The sequence below is a fragment of the Larus michahellis genome, chromosome 8 (assembly GCF_964199755.1).
Source record: "Larus michahellis chromosome 8, bLarMic1.1, whole genome shotgun sequence".
Lineage (NCBI taxonomy): Eukaryota > Metazoa > Chordata > Aves > Charadriiformes > Laridae > Larus > Larus michahellis.
This window is the reverse complement of record NC_133903.1, coordinates 14,708,770-14,733,180: the sequence shown is the minus strand read 5'-3', so window position 1 is coordinate 14,733,180 and position 24,411 is coordinate 14,708,770. Positions and strand designations below refer to the sequence as shown.

The window sequence follows — 24,411 nt, the reverse complement described above, 5'->3', positions numbered from 1 at the left end:
GAAATTGGGGACATGGGAATGGGGTTTGGCTAAAATATTAATTAATGAAGCAAAAAGGGGCCCCACTGCACCAACTATCATATATCAGCTGTCTTAAATTATTCACTGTTTGTTCAAAGCCAAAGGTTATGTTCTTATTAGGGGTGCTTTTCTCGACACTTGTACATAAAAATCGGATTAAAAGCTGTCCAAAGGCACCCTTTTAAAGCATTCCACCAGGCAGTATTCAGCTATTTAACCATAACTAGTTATTTAGGCAAAAACTGCTAGTTAGACCATTAACAAGCATTCTTTTTATATTTCTTCCAGTAAAATAAATTATTGATATCATTGCTGACTTTTATATTATGGGAGGGAAAAAAACAATAATAAAAAGGTGATAAAAGCACTGTTTCTATTTTTTTCTTTTTTTTCCAAAAAAGAAAGTAATAAAAACTTAAATTCTTTGTACCAGTAAAAAAAAATGTATAAAATTTACATCCGTGCAGTGGAGTTGTTAAGTTCTAGAAATACACAGCCTATGATGCTTTAGATTTAGCCTAGTAGACCAACTGTTAGAGACAGACGTATCATTTTTATGGAATTATATGATAATCATATTCAGATTTATATAAGCATTTTACAAGTATTGCAATCATTGAGTAGAGATAATCATGGTATTTTCATCAGCTTGGTACTTTTGGAAACATGACTGTGTCGTGTAAACAATCTGCAATTTTTCAAGGCATGACAACTTGCCCCTGTTTAGTTTTCAAACCGAGGCCATTTTGCTAAATATCGGGCCCAAGACAACTTTTCAACTGGGACAAAAGAGGGACCTTCTTCTGCCCGAGCGCTGACCGGAGAAGGCCGCGTGTCTGGGTCCCGGGCGGGTGCAGCCCGGCAGATGCCCGGGTGGCGGTTTCAAGCATAGTTGAAAAATTGCAGTTTGTCTGTGCATATGTTTGGACTCTTTCCATGTTGTCCTGTTTACAAGTTAACCTAAGTTGGGGTGTTTGTCACGGGTCTTCTTGTTTTTGTATTTAAATAAATAAAGCAGAAAACTGTCTTGCTACAGTTTTGCTGCAGATAGTTATATCCTCATGTGTAACGTGCGTGCCTACCGGCAAGCACCTTAGTAAATTATCAACTCACCGCTGTGAACCTGCCAACTTGCTATAACAACTCTGCTTTAAAAAAAGTGTTTGTGATCAGGCTTTCTCTTTGTCATCGTATGTGCATGCAGTATGATCAGTTGAACAATAACCATCAATAAAGTTTCACAAGATTTGAAAACAAAGTTTCTGTAGCATTTATATCTAAGAATGAAAAATAAATTATCTTTAAAATTGAAACAGAGAGAGAAAGAGACTATATTAATCAATGAAAAATGGGGCAGTAACATATATTTATACTGGTGAGGGAATGAACTGGAATTTATTAAGAGTTCAATCCCCACATTTATTATGTAAGTTATATGAAACAAGCCTCCTGTTAAAAAAAAAAAAAAAAATATAAAATCACTTAAACACCACGATAAAGCAACTTGAAAAATGTTTACCAAATGTTAGGCTTCCGATTTGAAGCGTGGATGATACATCTCTTTTGGAACTGCACACACAAAATGTCTAACGTGGGGAATAACAGAATTTATTTGCAATTTTAATTTTCATGAGATGGCTTTACAACTCCCACTCTCCAAATGATTATATGGCGTTTTAGTCTATTAAAATAATCTTGAAAGGTTGAGAGTGCAGCCCATATTAGAAAATATTTTGTTTATAAAGCTCCTACAGTACTCATAGTAGTCATTTTAAAATGTATGTCTGAAATAGTTATGTAAGAAAAGCATTTGAAATTTTTTTACAATATATATTGGGAATGTTTTCACTTATATAAATAACTACTGATAATATGACTTATGAAAAAAATTATTACTACCATATGTGGAATATAGTGACTTCTAAACAGATTTAAAAAAACACCCTACAAACCCAGAAAATGTGTATATCTGTCTTTAGAAATTAGTGTTTATATCACAACCGTGATTTGTGAATAAAGAAAAATGGTTTGTAATATCAAAATAAAAGCTTAGTCTGAAAAGGTAAAAATACGTTGGTGTTCAAAGTCATTTTGCTTTTCTTTTTTACTGTGTTGGTCCAAGAGCTTGTCCACAGTTGCACCATCTATACCCTACCCCATGTACTTACAAACAGATGTTCTCTTGGCAAGGTCGGCAGGTTTTTGGCTGCCTGGAAGTGGTGTTTGGGAGCCTGGCTGGGCAGAGGAGCCCGACAAGGTTGGTGCCTGAGTGCTGGGGCTGCTGTGGGGGGGTCCGTGTCTGGGAGGGGGGCAATAACCTCACCAGCGGGCCCCAGCTGCTGCTTTGCAGCCAGAGGCCAGAGCGATGTGATTCAGCGCGGGACTGGGTTGAAGGTTTGCTTCCCGAAAAGGCAAGGTTAATCCAGTATGAGATGTCATTTTCAGGCAGCGCTGCATGATACATGAGGAAGAATTGGGGTTCGTTTGTAGGAAGAAAAAAAAAAAAAGAAAAAAGGCATCTTCCAAACTGACTGCATTTAAACAGGACATTCCATCTAGGAGGATCGCAAAAACACCACCAAGATGAAAGGTGCCCGTAGTTGCTCAGCCACGTGCTGCTCGGGGAGCAGCGATGCTGGGGAGGGCCAGCGGGGAGCGAGTATGTGCCCGCATGACTTCTCTCCAGTGCTGGGTGGGAGTTAGCCTTCTGTTTCCCTGTCTTTTTTGTGGACGGCTACTGTTTCTGTGCCCCGCCAAGTACAGGGGAGGAAGGGAAGAGAACTGTTCAGGAAGGCGCCGCCTTGTCACTCCCAGGTTTCTCGTCCGCGCCACAGGAAAGACGACTGCATACACTTGTAGGTCTAGACTTGCCCATCAGTCCAGCAGGGCGTGGTGAGGGTGATGAGTTTAATGTGCCATTAATCATGTCATGTGCGTGCCAGCAGAATTATGTGACTCTTCTGCCTGGGTTCGTGTTATAGTGTAATTTAGCAGAGGAAGAGAAGACATAAAGATAAGGGATTAAACATTGCAAGTTACGCAGTTTAGCAGCAAGCTTTACTCTAAAAAGTGCTTGGATCCTTCTGGGAAGGTAAAGAGAAGAAACCCTGATGTTTGCCAGGAATGGTGGAGGAGGTATTACATTATGCTTACTTTATATCTTTATATGAAATACGAGCACTAAATGTTCGAGTGTACTGTCCTCCACACCATGCGTGGGGGATATATTGACAGTGTTTCCTTTGCTGGCTGGATGAAATGACAAAGGTAGTAACGCTGAGGAAGATTTAGACTGACGGAAGGTGAGAAGAATGCGAATAGATAAATGTGAGTGGGATACACAGAACCTGAAACACCACATAATTTTCACGTGGTTGGATTCATCTGCCTGTTGTATCATTATTTATATTTTAATGAGTAGTGATTCCTTTCTCAGCCAAGTAGCCAACACATGCTAAATTAATAAAAACTTTGTATTTATTGAACAATTGGCCAGAGAATAAGCTAAGCATCATATTTAACCAAAAGGAAAAAAAAACCAAACAAAAAAGGAAAAGGCACTGAGCTTTTCAGGGTATTTTTTCCAATTATTTAAAGTTCTAACACAGCCTTAATTGTCTAGCAAAGATAAAATAATTGAATCTTTTTAGGAAATCTTAGAACTGTCACTGTATACTATACCGTACTGCTTGTTCTTGATCATCTTTAGGGGCATGCAGGTTTCCTTTTTGGGTAAAATGACAAGTTGTTTAACTAGAATTTAATTTTCTTTAACTTTCTGGGAACTTTGTCTTTAGTTTGAATTGCTGTTGTGCCATATTACTGTTTTGTACCTCAAGTGATTTTTTTGCAAGTTTGACGTGTTCCTATTGCCACGGTTTTTTTTTCAGTTTTACAGTACAGATGCGTGAGGAAAAAAAAGCTGTGCAAATGATTTCCTCCCTGAAGTAGAGCTGAAATATCATTTTGGTAGGTGGAGGGGAGAGAAGAAAAAAGAAGAAAAAACAAAAAAGCAACCTTATTTCAGTGGGAAGAGAAGATTTGAGTGGGAGATCAGAAGGGAGACAATGATTTTGGGAGGCCTGCGAAGAATTTATGAAATTACCCGTATTATAAAAGTTTATCATAACGCTTAATTTATTCCTAAAGGTCATACACTTCACCTCTCACTATAACATGAGCTTTACGCCACGTCTTTCCAGACTGGAACTTGAGTCCTTATAACATGTAACTTGATTCCGACAGCAATGGAGATGTTTGCTTTTTGTCTGAAAGGGAAATTGTTTTCCGGCAGCTTCTATGCCTCTCCACCACTTCCCTAGTGCTCTGCATACCAATAATGGTCTTGCAGCACTTCACAAAAAGCACAATGGACACAGACTGGGATCAGAAAAAAATCTAGGTGGTCTATACCAGTATATCATCAACTTGAATCTTTTCTCTTACTACGGTAAGACTGAGATTAGCACAGGGAGGAAAAAGATGAAAAGTACTTCTTTTCTGAGCTGGTCCTTATTTCTTACTTGGAAAAGAAAGGTTTTTTCTTTCATGCTGGCTCGTATTTAAGTATGCGGGTATATTTCCTATATCCACACAAACAAGGGACGAATCTAATGCGATGGCAGTAGTTGAAACAGTGATGTGACTACCTGAGCGTTTCCCGCTCGCTTTAGTTGGCTGGGTTACAACTCCTGCTATGCAGCAAAGCAATGAAATGCGCGGATTACCCATTCATGAAGAGCAGATACTTTGAATTATATCCATGACGGGACCTGGAAACGTCAATGTCGTTTTAGGTGTTCAATCACGCAGCATTCAGGGCCAGGAGCTTCTGTTCAGCTGTTGTTTAGCTCTCTAGTGGAGGCTGTCACACGTTTCAGATTGCTACCTAATGTCCTAGGAGGCTGCTCAAGGTAGGCAATCTTGGTTTATAAGCTTTGCAGTACCCAGTTAGGTAGGGGTTCTAAGAATAAGAGGGGAGGCAGAGGTGATTGCCATGCCCACTGAAACCACGTTCAAAGCACTAACAAATACATGTGGGAGGTGGCTTTAAAAATCTTCTCTTGGCTTACCGTAATACAGGAATGTTTTTTTTTCCATACGTAGGTGACGTGTATTGGCTCAAGCTGTCCTCAGTTCTGTTAAAGATCTTCCATTTTACTTAACTAATTAGTCATTGAGAAACACTTCTTCAATAGTCCGTTGGTTGGGACTCTCCCCTGGATTCCAGTCCCTGTTCCACATTAGATCAGCTTGAAAAAAACATGACTCCATGACCCCATCGCTTGCTTAACAGGGAGCGGACGACGCTGAAGTGTCCCTTCTCTTTCCCATGAGACAGGTTGGCTTCTTGTAGGCTCCTGATTGCAAAAGAGATTTACAGCTGAAAATCCAAACTGGAGAAAAGCTTATTGTGTTCAAGGTACTTCACTGCACTCCCAGTGCTCTTCTCAGCACTGCTTATGCCTTGGTTTAGTTTGCTTTCTGTTAGCTGTGATTTACCCAGGCATTGCCTGGGCAGCCCGCGTGCCTAACCAACTTAATGATTCCATTCTCTAGCAAAAGGCCTGGAAGTCAGGTGTTCAGGATGCAGGAAAGCTGTTAAATAAAACATAAGTGAATGCAAAAATAATCATTTAATGGACATTATGAAAGGACAGTAAACCAAAGAGTTCAGTACAATGGATGATCTATAACATCTAAACAAATATGACAACTAATTAAGGATTAGGTTCTGCATTTTGGATGACAGGCCTTATAAAAATGAACAGTTAGGTTATGTTAGGGGAAAAAAAGCTGCATTTTGCAAATGTCAGGCAGACAGCTCAGTAAGCAGAAAAGCTCAGTTATCCAATTAAAATAAATGTGCAGTGTTCTCAATATAAAGAGCTAAAGCATCCTTATGTTGAGGAGTTAAGATCCTGAAATATAAGTGGAGCAAAAAGTGCTCTCTATAAAGATTAATGTAATCTATCAAGATTAACATTTTGCATGCTGGCAAAGGCATATAGTAATGTGTTACAATTCCTGAAATTGGAAACATTAGACTGAGATCAGTACCAATTTAAACCCCAGGTAACCCCAAATATTGAATTGAATTCATTATTTACAACCACGATGGGCTAATAAACTTGCCCTAATGGCTTCTATGGGAAATAGATACCTACAGTAGGTGCTATCCTATTTCCCATAAGCCTCTCTGATACTTCATATGAAATGTAATAACAAGTTGCATAAATGTAATTTAGAGAAAAGTCTTCCACTAAAAGTAATTCCTGATTTATTCAGGAGTTTGATCCCTGTCCTAAGAAAGATTAAGGATGTTTTTGAACATTGTCACATGCGTGGGTGTCATAAGGGAGGCCAAAAAGTTTCAAAGCCACCAGTGAGGGGGTCAGTTTAACCTAATTTTTTTGCCGTTGCTTTCTAACAAAAGGAGGTTATTGCGTGCCGGTGGAAAGTGAGTGGTGAGAAGGGATCACAATAACAATTAAACTAGAAACTGGGTTGCACTTTCATCATAGGAAAGAAGAGTCCATTGTCTAGATCTGCATGGTAACTGCCAGCAGGGCAGTTCTTTTTTTTAAGCCAAGATTTAAACCTGCCCTTTGGAATAGGTCTCCAAAACAAGAGTTTCTAAGGCTGGAAATTTATCACAGAAATTTTCTAAAAGGATATTCAATTCATGGCATTTGCAACAGAATTAACGTGAACGGATTTTCTGGTGGTTTATAGAGCAGAAAGCAGAAAATTATTACTCAGAGAGAGGCTTTAGAGGCTTTACCAGGGGTATTAAAATGGAATTCAAGTTTGTGAGGTGCCTGATTTATATAAAAATTCTGTCAAATGTTGAAATGAGAGGTGAGATCTCAGCTCTACGGTGTTTGAGAAAGCAAGGAAAATCATGGCTGTAACACTCCCACCTCTGTTTGATTTTGCCACCCACAGAATTGCCACCTTTTTTGTGAAGTGAGCAGTTGCACTTGCCACTCTGAGTGCCTCTGCTATCCTCACCTCTATTCTTCTAGAAGCTCCATTTCACATCTTCTTGGACGTAACTTTTGATGTTCACCTAGGAGGGCAATGATCCAACTTCCTTTTATTTGAGAAGAGCGATGGCCTGGGGATACAGACATTGTTAATTCACAAATGCAGCTGATAAAATGTTTTCATCAGGTTTCATCAGAGACTTGAAAGATCTGGAGCCCCCTTGCTCCACAGTTAAAAAGCAAACTTTTTTTTCAGGAATAAAAGCAAGCAAGAGGGGGAAAAAATAGTTTTATCTGGGAAGCAGAAAAGCTTTTATTGGCAGTTCTCATATTCTGGGAATAGAGAGAGAAATATACATGTTGCTAGGGTTGGTAAATTCTGCTGTAAAGATGAGAAATTCCCGTGGGATGTCTCTAGATTCTGATACGTGTCTTTTTATTTTTTGAAATATGGCCCACCATTAGGTCGTGGTACAAAAATTTGACATTGTCCCTCTCTTCAGCCAACATTGTCCCCTAACATCTGTTTCCCATGATAAGAATATCCGTATCTCTAGGTATGTGAGGACGTAATTTGTGCACTCGGATTAAGAGGAAGGCATGCATCACCCCAGCGTGCTGTACTAGTCATCCACTCCGAACCCAGTCTGAAATCTCTTACCGCTGGAAAATGAGAAGTGGCAACATGAATATGATAAGCAGAGCAACATGGCCTACTTTTTGATAATCTTTTATAGCTTTATTCTCGGTGGCTTTGAGGGGAAGCCAATAGAGAAATCTTTTTGCTCGGTGCCAAAATAATGGAAATACATGTACATTTGTGCTCTCATCCAGTTGTCCATCTCTCTGTCAGTTAGTTAGCCTGCCCCTGGTGTTTTCAAGTTATTTTGTACGAAGTACACTCAGGGTTTTAAGAGACTGAAGTCACCTAAAGAGGTATAGTTCAACTTTGGCAGAAGCATTTGTCTATGTTTGCCTAGACCTTTGACAAAGGACACTTCCAAGTTCTTTTTTTACTGTGAGATTTGTGCACTTTTTCCATAAATTTGAAAGTTCTTCTCCCTTCTAATTTCATTCCTAAACTTAAACTTCATTTTGTTTGTGATTAAAAGAGACAATGTGGAGCAGGTAATTTATTTTTTTTTTCAATTTAGATGAAAGAGAAATTAAGACCTTACTTTGCTAATATAACAAGATCATTTACTAAAAATTTTATTTTATGAAGATTTGGTAGAGTGCTAGAACATTTATACATAAAAGTATTGTATTCCCTTATCTGTGGTGATTTAAAAATCTGTATAATATTTTCTAGTGCAACAGCCACTCCTGAGTTAATGGAAGCAGCTGACAATAAACAAATTTTGCTTGAAATTTTCTAGACTTTACGTGTTTCTTCTTTTTACTATTTTCTGAAAAGAAACCATTACATATAGTACATATATATTTACATTATGCAAAAATTGCCAGTTGGTTTTACACTGCGTTTTCTTAGCCTCCTTAGAATCAGAAAGGACGCAACTGCTTATTCTGTCAACTTGCTTTAGCAGGTCACTACTCATTTTCACTAACAAAACTCTAATACTAAGCCTTACTGTAGATTTTTGGATTACAGAATCACAGAATGGTCAGGGTTGGAAGGGACCTCTGGAGATCATCCAGTCCAACCCCCTGCCAGAGCAGGGTCACCCAGAGCACGTGGCACAGGAACGCGTCCAGGTGGGTTTGGAATGTCTCCAGAGACGGAGACTCCACCACCCCTGTGGGCAGCCTGTGCCAGGGCTCTGCCACCCTCAAAGGAAAGAAGTTCCTCCTCATGTTTAGGTGGAACTTCCTATAGTCAAGTTTGTGCCTGTTACCTCTTGTCCTGTCCCTGGGCACCACTGAAAAGAGCCTGGCCCCATCCTCCTGACACCCACCCTTAAGTATTTATAAGTGTTGATAGGATCCCCCCTCAGTCGTCTTTTTTCCTGACTGAAGAGACCCAAATCCCTCAGCCTTTCCTCATAAGAGAGATGTTCTAGTCCCCTAATCATCTTGGTAGCCCTTTGCTGTACCCTCTCCAGCAGTTCCCTGTCCTTCTTGAACCAGGGAGCCCAGAACTGGACACAGTACTCCAGGGGTGGCCTCACCAAGGCAGAGCAGAGGGGGAGGATAACCTCCCTCCACCTGCTGGCCACACTCTTCTTGATGCACCCCATTAATACCTCCTGTCTGCATATCAATGTTTTAAAAGGTAGCTCACATTTTGCTGTGAGCAAAGCTCACTTTCCTGATTTTACTCCCAAACCAACTTTCCTTTGCTCTTCCTTCTCAGTGGACAAGAAGCTGTACTGCCAAAGGTAGATGATACACTGTGCTGTTAGCCATGTAATCTGCATTACTCTCTTCCTACTCATTGCCAGAATTACATTTAAAGATTTAAAAAAAAAAAAAAGAGAGAGAGAGAGAGAGAAAAGGAAAAAAAGTGTTGGTACTTATGCAGGTGTGCAGGGGGAACTTAACAATGAAGTAAAGGAAGGCAGGTTGCTGAGAAAGCAGAACCTAGGAATTTTAAATACCTTTAAGCCTGTGAAAAGGAAAAGTGATGAGGTCTCTGGTACCTGTGATCATGCTGCAGAAAACCAGACAGTATTAAAAGAGAAACTTTTCAATTATCTTCTATGTAAACACAAGCATGCAACAATATCAATAGTATATTTTAATCAGAGAAGAGACAATGCCTTAAATTTTATTTTTTTTGTGCTTATTTGCAAGGCTCAGCACAGAGCATATAAGCTCTGTGACCCGTTTTCTTTAAATTCAGGAATGGATGTCTGAAAGCAAATTGATACATTTTTCAAAATTAGAGGTAATTTTTTTTTACTAGGGAGACAGAATTAGAGAATTTTAGAATAAGCCAACTAAAAGGCTGATTTGGGACAGCAATCTGTTTTCCATGTGTCACAGGCTAGCTTTATTTTGATCCTTGCCCATCATATTTCACTGACATGAGGAGCCATAGAACTAACACTGTGTAGTTTCACTGTTAGAAAAAAGAGTTTCGAAGTCCCTGAAGGTATTGACTTTTTGGCTGAAAACCCCACCAAAGCAGGAGACTCCACAGCTGTCGTCCTCCCCCTCCTGGGCACACATCAGGAGGGACACCTGAGCTTTTATGGGCAAATGGGCTTTGGGAAGCTGCCGATTAGTACCAACCAAACCCATCCCAGAATTGCTCCAGCCTTCCCTGGGTTAGACTGGGGACTTGCGCCGGAAGAGAGCTGAGTAAGGAACTCCACGTTGTCAGCTTCGCCGTGCAACACCGACGCGTGACAGCCACCTGCTCAGCGATGCGCTACGTAGGCACAGGCTGCAGAGCTGCAGGGGGTTCAGTACAGTCTGGTACCTTCGTGTTGGCTGGATGTAAGGCCACAATCACAACTGCTGAGCCATGGAAGAGAGCCGTGGCAATTCTTTGCTGGCATAGTCCAGTCCAATGGGATTACAGCTATTCCTCTCCTATCACTGGGGGCGGTCTTTCACTAGGCCTTCTGTGCAGTGGGGAAGGGAGGGCAACTCACTTTCTTCTCCCATAGTTCTGCATACAGGAATTCTCTTCCAGCCTTCAAAGAGAAATTTGACCTTGAAGAAAACAGAGAATTAAGGCTTCTCTCCATCTAAGTTGCACTCCTCCACATACACAGGAGAAATTAATGAATTTTTTTTTTTTTTTTTTGGCCCTTATGCTTTCCTGAACATTTTGTATAAGAACCCAACCTAGATAAGATATTTAAGGGTAATTGAAAACTGAATTTTCCTAGAATCTCAACTGCAAAAGCAAAGCAACTCTTCTGTGAATCTCTTGATAATGTGGAGAAAAAGGCAAAGGAGAAGGAAATCGATAGTCTTGTCAGGGAGTTTAGAGGCTTAGCTCTTCAAGTCACTTTTAATTGTCTCCCCCTAAGTAGAAAAATCACCAGTAGCTTGTAACATGCCCATAGGACACACCTGTCTTTCATAACAATAAAAGAAGCATGTGCTAAAAAGTAATAGAAAACAATCCAGAAGACTTTTTACTATTAATGAAGTGGTCAATGCCCTGCCCTCCTTTACAACTGGCCAGCCGTCTTTCAGAAGGTTTAACTTAAGACTGCAAAAGCCTCAAGATGGGCCACGCAAAGGTTTGGGAAATTTCCTCATGACGGGCATCTGCAAAATCTCTGGGACTTCTCCTTATACATGGGTTTGCTTGTAACTAAGATGGCTTTACTGGAACTATTACCAAACTTTTAAAAAATTCTAAAAGATAGCAACTGGGATTGTACTGTTTTCAGTAGTAATTGCATTCCTGTGGTGCAGCTTATGAAGGTTTTCTTAGGCCTTATTTTTATATCTGATCCAAGAGAAGCAGTTTGCGTAAATAACTCAGTGGGATTTTTGTTGGTTTTTTTTTTTTTTTCCTTTTAAAGACTCTTTTTACAATTCTTGATATTAAACTGGATGAGCTTGAGATCAAACAGCAAGATTTTAAAAGCATAACAGACTGTGGAGCTGGGAAAAAAAACCCCAACCAACCAAATAAAAGACCAAAGAAAACCCCCAAAGACTCATGCTCTCTTAGTATATTAACCTGACTTTAAAGGGAAAAAGTCTCTTTGGTAACTAACTACAACAGCTACCTTTCAAGAGCGAGCTGGGAGAAGGGGATGGCCATGCAGAGGAGCCGCCCTTGACACACCTGCAGAGCCTTTCTGGCCAGAGTGCCTCAGCCAGCGCTGAAGAGCAGGATGCAAAGCCATTTCACATGGTAATGGGGACCCCTCTGTAGCCCCCTTCTCTTCCAAAGGGAAGTTCGCCTGTGCTGTGAAAAGCACCGAAGTGCTTGAATTTTGCTTTTTGTAGCCAAGCCATGTGCAAACCTAGTCGGTTGGCTTTTAAAGCCTTTGTTCTTAGCTCCTGACTGATATATAGCACTGTGACAGGCATAAGTTTTCTCCTTATTCAGCATGAAATTAACTTGACATGTTCAAAGAAGCAAAGCTATCAAGCTAGGATCATAATCAGCGTTAGCTTCTTCAGGGGAATCTTCACAGTCAAACACTAAAATGTAATCTGTACATGCAACGACTCCCACGAGCACCGCTGGCACTGCCGCGGTCATTCCACACATGCTCAAGCGCAGACATGCTCTGGCTGCCCTTGCGAAGGGGCGAAATAAGGAACGAATATTCCTCCTGCCCTCCCCCTGCCTTCCCACAGTAGCCCCAAAGTTGTCACAAGCCAGCCCAAATGCGTTGTTTTAAATATGCTCGTAATGAGTAAATGCATCCATAGCCATTTGGATCTGGTATTTTAAATGTTTAAGTGCCTTTTGGGAAGCTTTTAGGCTGAAACATTGCTGTTAAGACACTGAAATATTAGTAAATCTTGCAAACGACACAAGTTCTAATGTTCCTCATTTCTGTGGTGCTGCACGCTGTGCTAATGACCCGGTGACTGGATTTTCCGCTTTTGAAAGCAGAGCTATATGCCGTAAAACTTTCATCTAAGTTGAGCTGCCTCTCTCTAATGAATTTTTTATTTGTTTACTCGTTGTTTCACTAGAATTTAAAAGTAGCAATTAAAAAAAAAACAACCCACCAAACCCTAAAACCCTAACGAGGAACTTGCCTTAATTCAAGGTCTAATATAATGAGGGGGAAACGTCAAGCTACGTCCTGTACAGTGAAAAGAAGTAAAGAAAGATGCATAAATATGCTTCGTTTTTTTACATGCAAAGAAATGCATAATTCATGTGGAGATGGTGTACATTCGCACCGGTACTGGCGCCCATGCAGGCCTCTGCGTAAGCACAGGGCACTCACTGTCTGTTGGCCGTTCCCGATGTGTTTTGATCACGGGCCCAGCTAAGTCTCCATTTTCAGTGTGGTTTGCCCGATGTAGGGTGCAAGACTTCTTGAGTTTGGGCTGTGCCAGGCGAGGGAGGCTGAGCTGGCGCGTTCTGCATCTCCTCAGGGGTTTGAAGCAGACCCTGAGCAAACTGTCCTACCCTCTGTGCACGGCTTCCCGTCAGCGGGAGTCCACTGCCCCTCAAAAAAGAGGGCAGGAGTGAAAAAGCAGACAGTGAGAGGAGGAGAGCCCTTGAACGAAGGGTAGAGCAAGCTGAGGTGACTGTGCAGGTGACGCCTGGGGACGTGGATGGCTTGGGGTGTCATGGGGGAGCCAAGCTGCATCCCACATGGCAGCCCAGGGTGCAGAACAGCCCTCCTCCGCCTCCTGCTGGGAAGAGCCGTGTGACCCTACAGGACCAAAGCCATGGATAAAACACATTGCTGTTCCTATTACCGAGGTCGATGCCACGATCTGTTCGTGGTGGCAGAGCTCACAAGTGGATATGGGAGGGACCTGATGGTGCTCCTGCCACTGCCACCGCCCTTGCTGCACACATCCTTGGCCCTGAGGCACAACCACCCATTTGCCCCAGGATTTGCTTTACCCAGGAGTAGGAAAAAACCCTCTGGGTACAAAAATAAATAAAAAACCCCCAGCATTTCTGTTTAAAAAGCAGAGTAGAGACCAATAGTTACACTGTGTTTATTTACAGTAGGGTTGGTCAAAACAATGTTGTTAGAAAAATATACACTTGGAATATGGTTATTTTTGCCTTATTTCTGAGCCAACTGTAAAAAGAAAAACTTCTCAGCTTAGGGGATAAGCAGTTGCTAAAAGTCATAGTGGAAACACATGGTTGCCTGCCCCCCTCCCAATCAGCTGTTAGTTCAGATCTCCATAATAAGGCAGGGTCTGGCTGGGCAGGGCTTTCACATGGCTGGTAGTCAAACCCTGTCCGTGCCGTGCAGAGCTCCCCCGAGCTCAGTACCGCCGATGGAGGTCTCAAGGGGGGGGTGTCTGATTTTTAACCTCCAGCTGAAGCGGCTGGTGATGTCCTGTGCCACTCCACCTCTGGCTGGCAAGGAGCCTCGGCTGGATGGGGCATGCTGGAGAAATGACTCTTCTCCACTGGTTAGTGAGATGGGACACAGCAAACGTACCCCTGTGTGCAAAGCAGAAAAGGAGGGGAGAGACAGTAATGGTTTGGCTATGGGGAAAGAGCAGAGAAATGCCAGCACACTCACACACCCCATAGAAGGGGTGAGTTTTTCTTTTCTCCATCCTTTCAGCGCCAGGGGTTTACAGCCCAGCCTTAACACGATGGGACCAGTGGTCGTGGGGAGTGGGATGCTGTGGCACAAGGACCAAAATGAGCTGTGGGAGGAGAGGGCTGGGAGGTTTTGCAGAGGTGTGGGCAGAGGCAGCGTGGACCAGCACCCCGAGGCATCGTCCTGTGATGCTCAGCCAGCCCCAAAAAGCGGCACAGAAACTTTCTCAATCCTCCCCATCATTTTTTTTTAAGTTACTCCTACGTCCAAAACTTCATACTAAAACTCCAAAAGCAGAGAGAATAGTGTGTTTTGAGACCTGTAGGTCTTTATTATGGTAAAATCATAACATCTAAAATCCAATTCAGTCCTTGCTATAAATAAGTATAATGAAGAATTTAATGATATTTCCACTAAAATTAGTTAGAAGGCAAACTTTAAAAAATGCCGCAGATCATTAACTGGGAATATTTCTCAGAAGAGATTTGTTATATTAAAAAGGCACTGAAATTACTAGCGTTAATCAACTGTATTGTATTAAAAACTCTGTATAGATTAATTAAGTACTTCAAATATGGAGAAATAAAAAGTAGAGGTAGAGGGGAATCACAGGCTTGAATCTGGGTCTCCTGCCATGCTGCTTTCCCTGCACTTCTTAAGCACCTAATTTACTATGAACTAAGATTAAATATTTCTTTTTGGCTGGTCTAAGCTGTTTTTAATACCCCAGTTCATAAGTAACAAAATTCCTGGCTACTCTCCTTAAATGCAGATGCTGGCCTCTCCCCTCTGCCCGAATCTAGTCGGTAAGGGCCAAAGAGAGTCAGCAAAATACATTTTACACAGTTTCTGTGATATTTAGCTGTGATTTTTTGCCTAAAGGATCTGGCATTTCTAGGTGTTCTCCTCTGAACAAATCTCCGCCTGAACAAAGCTGGATTTGTTTAGCCATTGACTTCGGATAAGAAGCACCTTCAGCTCAGTACACCTAGAATTTGTATTAGCCAAGGAGAGCCATTTAGCCTCTACACTGCCAGCTCCCTCGGGTACAGGCCATTTAATACAACCTCAGTTAAAAGTACTAACATTTTTTTTTTATTTTTTTTAAAATACTGTCAGATGGGTAGGCTGCAGTTTGTAGTTCTTCTTGTGGGAAACACGGAGCAGCTCCTCTCTCGTCTGGGCTGCGACAGCCTTGCACAATGTTAGAAAACAAGCTTATTCTGTTGATGGAAAATCAGCAGGATTAGGCCTGCAGAAACCTCATTAACACAGTCAACGGCTGCAGGCGTACATGTTCCTCTCCTACACCATCCTACCTCATCGGCATACACCTTATATAAAATATTAGAGTATTCACTATTAACTCTTACAGAAAAATGTACTTTGTTATTACGGCATGGGAAAAGCAAACTTTTATTTGCCTCTTTGAGTGTTGCTACATTTTCCCAAGCCTTTGCCAAATCCGTTTGCACCAGCAATATTTCCAGGACTGGGAAAAAAAAAAAAAAAACTAGAGGTGCTCCCTCTGCCTGCTGTACTTGTACTATAAAGAAACATGCGTAAGAGTGGTCAGCAAAGCTGTCCTCTCCCTGCCCCCAGGATAAAAGGTAAAAATGTCTTTTCTCATAGAAAAGCCTAAAATGAAATTTATAGAGGAGGAAACTTTAAACCAGTCTTTTTCCCATCCTGCACATGCACGAATCCCAGCCCAGCCTCCTAAAATAGGGTGAGGCCCTGCTAACAGAAATTGTAGCTCTCGGGCGTTTGCAGAAGAACCACCTGTGTGCTGTTTCCAAGCCCGTGTCCAATACAAAAGAAATTTCCTCCAGAGATCCTCACGTTCAGTAACTGCTATTGTAAAAGGCAGCCTAGAAGTACAACATTTCACTGGTTTAAACTAAATATTCAAACTTGAAAGCTGGGAGACTTAGATTTACTTTTTTTTAAATGGGCTTAGTATTAACAAAGTAAAAAAAGCACTCTTGTGCTGTTTGTCTGGCTCAGTAGTCGGTATTATCATATATTCTTGCCCCCACTTTCTTATTTCAATTGTGTGGTGCTTTCAGTGATGCTGGGTAATACAGCAGCCTGTGTATGAGAAACAGGTCACCAGCTGATTTCCTGCAGCTGCTCTGCAGAAAAGAATGCTCCTTAAAACTCAAAAGCTCTTCAGCCAAGTTGCCAGTACTCAAGGACCTGTTGTATACACAAGTCTTGTTAGAGTGTGTCTCACGTTCTGGGCACGCTCTTTGGTTATGTGATAAAAATACCGTCATGGATTCATGTAAAATGCAATAACCTAAAAATTTGTAGCCATAGACTATCGCTCAGACAGAATGAGCTGCCTTCATTATTTTATTTTTTTTTTATTTTATTTTTTATTACTATGATATTATTTATTATTATTTTTTCTTTTTATTTTTTTTATATAGAGACAGTAAATCAGAGAATGGCTTCACCTATGGAGTTCAGCTCAAAGGATACTCTTGTAATTATATTAATTGAAACATCCAGACACTGTCTTATACCATAATTAGGCTTATGCTGCACGTAAAACTTATTTTTTGGAATTATTTTAAATGAGAAAAATAGGCAGCTTTCAAGCAGTCTTGAATTTTCTCTTCTTCCTAGTGTTTGTTTTGACTTCTCCTTCCCTTAGCAGTGGTCATTTTGCCATTGGCCAGGCAGTAAGATAAAAGCCTGAAAGTACCTGCACCTGTTTTTCAACTCCCAGGCACTTTTCAGGGTGGAGCTCCTAATGCAGCAAAGCTGCTGGTGAGGAACCAGGCATTAAGGAGAAGCTTTACAGGTGTATCAGGTTCTGCTCCTGTGAGCAGCACGGTGGCTCTAAGGTCATTTCTCAGGTGTGAGGAAACCATGGGAGTCAGAATGCATTCTTTTTTTGGGGGAGAAAAACTTTTTGGCTGTGAAGAGGAAAAAAAAAATGACATGGGTGAGTGTTGCTTAACGCAACCAAGTCCACTTTCGTTCTGCTTTTCAACTTTTGTAGAGGCAGATGGAAAAAAAATCTTGTAGTCTTAGAGCTGGCCTTGAATAGGGAGGAGGTGGAGGATTTGGGGGATGAAGAAGTGAGGTTGAGCCTGGGAAGAAGAGGGGTGTCGGGGCGCAAGGTATTTTAATGCTTGTCCTTGTTTCTCACCATCCAACTTTATCTTAATTGGCAAAAAGTTAAATTAACTTCCCCTTCCAAGTGGAATCTGCTTTGCCTGGGATGGTAAACGGTAAGTGATCTCGCCTCATCTCAACTGAAGAGCTTTTTTGTATTTCCATCCCTGCTCTCCTGTTGAGGAAGGGGAGGGAGAAAATGGCTAGGTGGGCATCTGGCAGTGGCCAAAGCCAACCTGCCACAAAGGGGGCACCATGGTGGCAGTGCAGGAGCACTTTAAGAAGAGTGGGTGTCATGAAATACGACAGATTCATCTGCGGAAAGAGGGAAAAGGGTTGTGAGACAGGGAACAGGAAGGCTACAGGCTGAGGAAGGTTAACGCTAGGCGAGAGGAAAACAAGGCATTTGGCTGAGGAAGATGTAATAATTGAGGACTGTTGGTTTTTAAGCAATTTAATCAACTAACACTAATGGCATGTAAATCTTATATGAAATATAAATGCAAACACTGTATGTGAATTTCCACAAATACTTGGAAAAAAGGTGCATGAGGCTATTAAGATATCTTTAGGCCTTTAAAAATAGGTGGCGTGTTTATACGTGGTGAGCTGACAGTAAAGCATATCGCTGCAGCATCGCCCTCAAAAGCAGAAGTGAGGAGCACGGGGCACAAAGCAAACTCTTATGCAGGATTTAAGTTGGATTTGAGGGGTCTGTGGTACCTGTGCCTCGTGCAGCGCTGCTGTGCAACGCGCCCAGCCACAAGCCCCTGTCAAAGGATGTCTGTTTGGCTCCGCTTCCGTAAAGACGTCTTGCTGTTTTCTCGGGTCCTTTCCTAGTGGTGCAGCAGAGCTGCCATGCTAGGCAGGCAACCAGCACTTAACCTAGCTCTTAATAGCTGCCTCTTGCAATATGTGTTATTAAAATAGTGCTATATGTAAGTAGCTTTAGTGAGTTAATAACTCCTCCTCGGCCCATTTGTGGTGCGGGCTCCTTCGGCAGAAGTGAACAAGTATTACTGCAACAAACCCACTCCGACTGCCGGCAGTGTCAGTTGAAGACACATCACTTCCTTGTTACTTGATTAGAAACTTCAGGTGATAGTTTGTCTCAAGAACCCACATAAATTGGAGTACAAACACTTAATTGCCTTTTTCTGCTTTCACTGGGAGCTGCCAATTAAGCAGACCCTACTTCACTGAAGTTGTTTAAGAGGGCAGCAAGGTCAAGACCAAAAAGCTGTGAACTCAGAGGGAGAAGGGGGCATTAAGGAAGATGAGCTGTGTCCCTGCATTAGGAGGAAAGTCTCCTAATTTGTGAAGCAAACTCTTATAGCCAGCAACAGAAGTGCAAGCTTGCAAAGAAAAGATCCCTAGAGGAGTTACTGCAGTCTCTTAGAAGAAAGAAAAAAGGAACATGCATGTGCATTCCCCCAAGTGGATGAAAAGGTTTGAAAATTCTCTCCAAACTGCTGGTCCACTTGCTCTGTTTGTATTTGAGCGGCTCTCAATCTTGCCTCTAATTCAGTAGTAGCAGCTGGGGTTTGTCCTGTAATGTTTGTGTCTTTTAGGTGGTACCTAGTCACTAATATCACCGCAAGGAATGCGAACAGCAGAAATAGAGGAAATGTCTGTACTAAAATAAAGAAGTCATTTCCTAGAGAAACATTTGACTACAGGCTGAACGATCCGGCCGCAAGTGTGCTCCGGGAAAGGCTCATTACGTCCCTCACTGGTGCTCACTAGTCCTGGCCCCTCTCCCTCTGTTGATGGAAGGTGATCATCACTTATAAGCAGCAGAGAGAGGAAGTGTGGATGGGAAACATGATGCAATCGCAGAAATACATATTTTCAAAGTAAGCCATCACAGTATAAGTGCCTCGTATTCAGATAGACCTATCAATGCAGCAGGAAAACAGGCCTGTAAGTTACTGTGCCTCAATGATGATTCAGGGCCAGACTATAGGATCATCAGGCAGTGTGTCTTCACAGTTCTTCATACGGCCTTTAGGAGAAAAAAATAATAGGCAATCTCTGAGTTGCTGTGATTTTCAATTGTCTGAAGTGATGCAAGGAACCAGCACTTCTTAATAAGGTTTTGCGGTTTCATTGCACGTGTTTCATTTGAAGGTAAAGAGTATTTGCACAGGCACTAAAATATAGTGGAGAAGAGCTGTGCAGAATTTATGCTGCCCCTGGGGTTAAGAGTGTCTGTATCTGAGGGTTTATGTCCACCTTATTTTTCCAGAAATGTTTGTGGGGTGAATTTTAAGTACTTTATCATGTGCAAGATTTGTAAATGTTCGGGAGCTGGGTCAGGGCCATTGTGCTTTTAAGATAGCTGTTGTAAGCCTGGTGCTTTCAGAGAGCACGTGTATCGATGCAGCAGATTTAATTCCAAGATACGTGGGCTGAACATGCTGCACTTGTGCTGCCTAATTCTGATACATCACCACAATTAGACTTACTATGCAGAAACTGGGAGTTTGCACATTTGAATCGGAGCTTTTGAAAACAGGAAATTAGTTCCTGTGACCACAGAACCAGTTAGCTTTATTTTCGTTCTCTTGCTTAAGATGTCAGTGACAGCTTTAAACATAAATAATTTTGAAAAATACAAGCACTTCTTGCCTAAAACTTGGGCGTTATTGAATGGGAGAAAAAAAGATTTCAGTTTTATGTAAAGAAACTTAATTGGTGAGTGTGACCAGTAACTTTAATCGAGTCTTTAGGATGCTTATCCAACCAGAGTGAGCGCTCAGAAATACAGTACTTCAACAGCAGTTTGCGTTAGTGGTAAACAACCATCATGATGTTCTTGCTTGTTATATTACAGCTTAAATGTTCTGCGATGCAGAACTGTTAGTTCTGCGTGTATATAGCTATTAGTTCAAAGTGAACAAGCTATTGAGAAGAATTTCTTTCTAAAGAAGAACTTCAGAGCCCCACAGCAGAAGGCAAGGTTCCCCGCGCTGGAATAGAAGTTCAGCGCTCTGAGTTTGGCAGAAGGACCTTGCCCTGACCTTCCCTAAAAAATGTGCATCCAATCTCCTTTGCCCCCCCCCTTTTTTCCTTTTTTTTTTTTTCCCCCCAATATTTAGGTCAAAATTAGAGTTGCCCAAAAATAGGAAGTTGAAATGAAAAGGCGTTCACTCCCAGCATTGTCTTAATATTGGAGCATAAATGATAAACCAAAACCCGTTGAATCGCTTTGGCCTCTTGCCAGTAAGGAATTAACAGAACGTACATTCAGTTCTCTTAACGTTCTTCAACTTCCCTCTGTTGCATCAGAAAGTTGTATTTACATCTCTGTGTATTTTGCCACTTTCTAATAGCATGATAAACTAGGGGCTGGAGTTGGTATTCCCATACAGAGTAGACACTTGAACAAAAGCACAGCTTTAAGATCATCATTGTTTTGACCTTTCTTCTCCTTTTCTGCTCAGTTCATACTGTGATCAGTCAATAGCTGCTGTGGGAACCCTGGGTCAATACAATTTAAACTGGTTAGTATGTCAGAATGATGCCACTTCAAATACTGTGACACTGAAACCTTCCTGTATAAATAAAAAAAGTTGAGTAGAAACTAGTTGGAGGAAAGACAGATATTTTTCTTTGAAATATCTGTTTAATGGGTTAATTATTTTAACAATGTGATATCCCTTTTACAACACTTCGAGCTGACAAGTCTGCATTTATGCTGATGTAAATGTTTCTTATAGAAACAGACAAAAACCCCTGGAAGAACTGTTTCCCTAATCTCAAGCAGATCATAGGAGAAACTGAGAAAGATGGGATGACCATGTGAGAAACAAGCTTTGTCTCCCCCTTACCAGGCTAGTCTGAAGTGCTCTGGTTCATTAAACCTAAGCGTAACCCAGTTGCACCCTAGACTTAGAAAGTAGCCCGTGTTTGTTATAAAACCTCTTGACCAAGGTTTCATTTTCGCCTGTGAGAGAAATGTGTGTTATCTTGGTGACGGAGCTCTCGTTCACCTGTAGGTGTTGAGAGGCATTCAGGCTGCCACTTACTGTTGGGTAAGCCTCCGGTTCATGGTACTTTTCCAAAGCGTTTACTTTTTTTTTTTTTTTTGTAAACAAAGAAAATCTTAGCTTACAGACTTAATGGAAAACATGAACCATCTGTGAATGTTACTTGCAGCTCATTTGCTTCATTGGCAAATATTAAACGGTGTTGTAAAGATCCACTGAAATTATGGAAATGGGTTTTAACATTAAAATCAAAGTGCAATTAGAACATTTCACTGCATAATTGTTTGGCAGAATAAGATAGTAAGCAGAAGATACCCAGCTTTCTGATTTATTGGTCACAGGTTGTTTCTTTAGAACTACAGAAGCTGGGATACATTTTTGTGTTTATATTTTCAAAATTATCTGCACCATTATGAAAAGACGGTGCACACACGTCTCGGGTTTTATTTTGTATGACTGGTTTTTACATTTCCAACCTGTTATCTCCATTTTCTCTAACCCAGCATAAGTTGACATTTGCACGATTTAGGGGTTTTTTTTACCTTTGTGTATGTCCTTGTCTGGAACATAAACATTGGTTTTAATTATTGTTCAGACATAAGAAAAAACAGTTAATCACCAGTGTGGCCCAGAGTGTTTTGTAAGTAAACACCATGTTGCAACAGACACACAATTAATCACAAAACCCACCAGTTCATACCATATTCAGAATTGAAGAGGTTTAAAACAACAACAAAAAATTGATTTAGTGTTGACATTCCTAAAAATAAATATTTTTATATATGTAAAATATAGATACAGTGTTATGATGGCAATTTATTTGCCAAAAGCACGCTACGAATGGTCTCTGCTTTGCTGTTTTATAGGAAACAATGAGGAATGATGATAGGTAAGAGCTGGGCAGTGATGCACAGGCTCCTTGTGCTTTTAATTTATGTACAGGGTGAGGATATATTTACTGTCTCATGCAGCTGAACACTAGGAGCTCAGCCCTGGAAATGGAAAAAACAAGTAGTTGAAAGTACTGCACAGTTGGTTTTGGTGTAAAAGCTTTTCAGAGACTTTTTTGTTCAGTGCTTGTACAAGAGGGTCCTATTTGTGACTAGGTTCCCAGGTGCTATTGTAATGCAAATAATTATTACTTTTTTTAGATGCACACTGTGAGCTCCAATCGAGCTTCAGGAGTAAATATTTAAGTACATCTAATATTGAACATTTGCTGAGTGCCTTAGTATTCCTGTTGTAATTGTTTATTTTATTTATTTGTAGAATAATGTTAGTCTTGCGCCGGGGGAGGGAAGTGTGTGTTACTGAGATCAACAGGAGTTTGGAGTCCTCAGTCCTTTTCCGGATAGGGTGAACAAGAAGTGCAGCAGGCAATTTCAGCTCTAAGGGGAAATTATATTGGTGTATTGTTCCTAATGAGGTCGCAGGTAGATTTCCAATCAGTATTCAAGTGAATTACTTCTCAGGAAGCACTGTTGCTTTGTGGAAGACGTACATTACTGCTCCATTTGAGTTGTAGAGTGTCTGGGCATTGCAAATCACTGAAGATGTACCAGAGCAAATCTCATAGCTTCTAGCATTACAGGCAGGGCAGACACGAAGCACACACCCATAAGCACACAAGGATAATGCTAAAACCAGCCATTTCCATGGCAGCTGGTTCAAAAGCCAAGTGTTTCCTCTTGCTCCTGCAGCAGTCGGGGTGCTCCAGCTGCACACTGGTGCTGGGGGTCTCTGGCTCTTGTTCTAGCTTAGCCGCTGCAAGAATGTTTACGTTTTAGTAAATGCTTCAAAAGAAAACAAGCATTGAGCTCAAAAAGGCTCTTTGATTGCTTCTGCTTTTTCCTTGAAACCTGAGAGTGATGCAAGTGTTTAGTTTGGTTGTGAAAAGCAGTTCTCATCTCATGGAAGTTTTGGATTCACTGGGGCCGTTACCAGCATGCTGTTCTGTGGTTGCTGAAAAATGATACAAACAAACTGAAACTGGACGCTGGGTGGCTGCAATGGCTGTCTTAACCAGATTCTTCTCTGTTCCATGTAATGTAGGTGTTGTCTTACTACTTTATTTGGATAAGAAAATGGGGTTCACTTATCCATTTATCCTCACGCTGCCTTTGGGTTGCCTAGCTCCCTCTGACGTGCTGGCAGCCAATGTGAAAACTCTGCAGTTGTTGGCACTATAGGTTAAGTAGTGGTCAGGTTCTGAGGCTTTTAAATGTACCAGGGAAACAATCATAGTTGCACTAACTAGCCTCCAGGTTTCCAAAGTTGTGGAAATACTGTTTTATTGTGTGGTTTGTTAACCATAATGCCTTTGACAATAATGCCTTAGGATAGGGAGGAACGTCTTGACAGGAATAAGTGGTTTTGACTAGATTTTCAGCTACTATCTGCTAGCAACAGTAAAAGTAAGCTCTTCACCTGACCCTTAATAAGCACCGTGCCTACTGTGTGTATTTGGCTCTGGGAGGAATCAGTCTACTGAAGGCAGCACCTGCAGATGGTTTTGTGGGATGCAGGCTTCACAAGAGGTGAGCCAGGTGGTGGTGATAAGGCAGAGGTTTGGAAGCATATTATGTGCTCAAGATCTGGAGGTAAGAGTGAGAACCAGGTGGTACCTGAAGGCCAGGAAGTAAATGGGAAGGACAAGTTTTGGCTGACAGTTGAAGCTGGAGGCTGTTGTTTTAATCCTCAGTTTACACCCTGATGCAGGGGGGGCAGCTTACATAGCGTTTCCCGTTATTTCTGTGACCTGAGCTCATTTTGGCTTTGGATGACGCTGTGTGTGGATCTACCAATGAAGATGGGCTGACAAGGAGTTCTGCAGCAGACCTACCTCTCTGGTTTTGAATTGACCGTGCCAAAGTGAGTCGAGACATTTGGGAGCTAAGGCAAAAGGATTGTTTTGTGTGTTCTGGGCCATTTCTCTGAATTAATGTGCTATAGGGTTTAGTGTGCAGAGGCTGACAGTCTTCTTGTTTCACCACCACTAAATACGTGGATCAAACAAAACATTTCTCTAAAGGTAAAGAGAGCTAAAAAAAATATCTCAGCAAGTGTCATGCAAATGAATCTGCCTTCTCAATAAAATTTCCCTGCAAACACCAACACAGTGTAGGTCTTTGTAATGTGATA

General features: G+C 41.4%; 1 protein-coding gene across 50 annotated transcripts in view; it reads left to right on the top strand.

Moving 5' to 3' along the window:
- The window catches only part of RBFOX1 (RNA binding fox-1 homolog 1), a 910,365-nt gene extending 906,134 nt beyond the window's left edge, over nucleotides 1-4,231 (top strand). For 15 of the 50 annotated variants that reach the window (XM_074599108.1, XM_074599107.1, XM_074599102.1 and 12 more), the window contains one exon: nucleotides 1-4,227. This exon is cut by the window's left edge and continues 547 nt beyond it. The gene's annotated coding sequence lies outside the window, so the exon portion shown is untranslated. The other 35 variants (XM_074599151.1, XM_074599143.1, XM_074599124.1 and 32 more) reach the window with 5 other exon arrangements.
- The last annotated feature ends 20,180 nt before the right edge of the window (nucleotides 4,232-24,411 follow it).